We start from the raw sequence: 2,747 nt of genomic DNA on the forward strand, positions 1-2,747 counted from the left end.
TATTTTTTTCTAATCACTAATGGGTCAGCCTGTTGCGAATGTGCGGACTTCCATTGACAGCTAACGTTAGAAGTGACCGTGATAAACAAAATGTGAATTATCCATTGTAAAAATAAGGAATTATAACTGATTTTTGCAGTATTAGAAAATAACTAAAATACCGTGATATTAAAAGCATATTAGCCTACCACAGATCACTGTGCCACCCGTTAAAATCATAGACTGTATGTGAAAAATGACAAAGGTATTGTTTATATTACCAACAGATGGCGCTATTGCTCCAAATGCATTGATCAGTATCGCTCGGTTCTGAAAAAAACAAAAAAGAAACTACAAAAATACAAAGGAAGCTATCAATAGTGTGCCCTTACAGTAAAGTTAGATTACAATGACCAGAAACCAAAGATTATAGATCTACATGTATTTGTATTCTGTTCCTTAAACCACACATCATGTAGTAGCAAAGTGCAACACGAAAGATGTAGGGTTAGAGAATACTGGGAGGAATGGTGGCGAGTCTGCTATTCTTACTGGAGAGGCAACATCAGAAACTGCTATCATTTCATGTTATTCCCTCATGTCATTTGTTATTTTCAATGCTGTCGACTGCTCTGTTCTAAACCTGGTGTAAGTCATTCTCTTAGATCAGAGAGCACATGGCTCACCTGTGATTAAAGTTGCAGCTTTAAATTCCCACTGCTTCCTCTGAGTGACTCTAAATCCAAACACCATTATCTCTGTCGTAATCTCCATCTCATCTCTGGCCTCACTGTTAATCCCTGGTACAAGCAGAACGACTAAAGCTGCCTGATGGATGTATAAATGGATAGTGTGGTGATAAAATGAACTATGGGAAGTGTGGATAAATGGAATGGTAGATTGACAGAAGGATAGACACTATAAACAAGGATACACTATAAATGGTAGGGTTAAGGTGAAAAATATAAAGGGACTGAACAAATGCCTTTTTTTATATCAATAACTGAGAGGCACATTCTTCCTATGATGTAGAAAAAAACACTGCTAAGGACAACAGGCCAATGCGTGAATTATTTGAATCATCGTGTATTGTGTTAGCTTGGCTCCAGACCATTTTTGGCAATTCAGTCTGATAGTATTATGTATGTGTAGCAGGAAAGGAAAGCAAAACCAGACTGTACATGAGCTGTAATGAAAGTGGAAGTTCTGGTGCATCTGTGCATACCTGCACACATTGGTATTTGAGCTGTGTTACATGTGCTGTTGACACACATTTGAGTGTGTGGTTTTGTGGTAGCCTATGGTTGCTGCTTTCCCTGATCTGTGCCCTCATGAAGAAAACGATTTAGCAGTGCAAGTTCAGACAGGCATGCTACACTTCAGCACTCATAAAATATCACCTGATGTTTTCCCTTGGTCAGTAGGCTACTGCACCCACTTCACTGAAACTCATACACATATTTAGAGATCATATGACTTCTGGCTGATAACTTATAAGACAGGCCTCTCTTCTTTTCTTAACTGCAGCCACAGGTTTAGACTAACTCTCTTAAACCAATGCATGAACATTATATACACTCTATATGGATATTGCACAATAAACCTATACATTATTTTATTTATTTATTTCATGCTTAGAATTGACACATTGACTCTCAAGGCTGATGCAGAGATACCTTTTTTTAATTGATGTTATTTACTTGAGAAGAAAATAATTGAGGAACTGACTTGACTTAAGCTCTAGTGACTTGAGATTTAACTCACACTTAAAAAATACAGAAAAGACTACTTCATAAGGTTCCTAAACAATAAGTTTGGTTTTCTTCATTTAGACTTGGGTATTAACGTATGTCTCAAGACTTGAGAGTGACTTGGGAAAGCTGACTTGGTCACATCTGGGCTTAGTATCTATGCATTAAATTGATAGTATGCATAATAACAGTTGGTAAAGACATGTCCACATCAAGATCAGTTTTTTCCATGACGAGTAGGCTACTGTCAAAACAGTTATTTAATGGATTCCATGGCTCTGTAGAGATCTTTTCAAAGTAATGAGATGTCATCAGGATTATGTTGGTTTGGGCTTGAAGACTTAAAATCTTGAAAAGGAAATGAAAAGCCTGAGTTACAAACGGGGGCGTGCATTTTGAAAGACATGATCATTTAGGCTTAGAACAGACCGGCATCACTTGGCAGAAAATAATAATTATTAAATATATGTCTATAAAACAACCGTTTGTTTAACAAGAAATACATGCATACAAAGTTGTCAAAAATTCTAATACAAACACGTGTCAAATTGCATTGACATCTATAGGATCTAAGGTTTTGTGTCCCCCCAAAAAGGGCACAGTCTTGACATTTTGCTAAGTACCTGGATGGGCCAGTCTGGTCTAGATATAGAGTCAATGGTCTAGAGACATCAGTTGCATCATGGATAATGTAGGATCTAGTGTTGTTTTTTTTAACTCACCAATACTAGGGACTAAAAGTCAGGCTACGGCCTCGATTTTGACAATTTTCTTTTAAAGATTTGTGTCTCGCAAGTCCCCGAACGTTATGGAAATTTCTAGAGTAACCCTTTTAAGGCATATTTTCTGAATGTAATTGTTGTAAGGTGACGATGACAACGGAGGTCAGTATTTACTCACCTTAACATGACACCACTAAAACAGTAGCGGCAGATTTATTGTTTGAGAGATACTAACGTTAGCCTACTCATAGCTGCTTTGTTTTCGTCCAGCACACATACGGTTAATCGGGATTGA

Source organism: Sander vitreus, chromosome 13, assembly GCF_031162955.1.
Source record: "Sander vitreus isolate 19-12246 chromosome 13, sanVit1, whole genome shotgun sequence".
In the NCBI taxonomy this organism is placed as follows: Eukaryota; Metazoa; Chordata; class Actinopteri; order Perciformes; family Percidae; genus Sander; species Sander vitreus.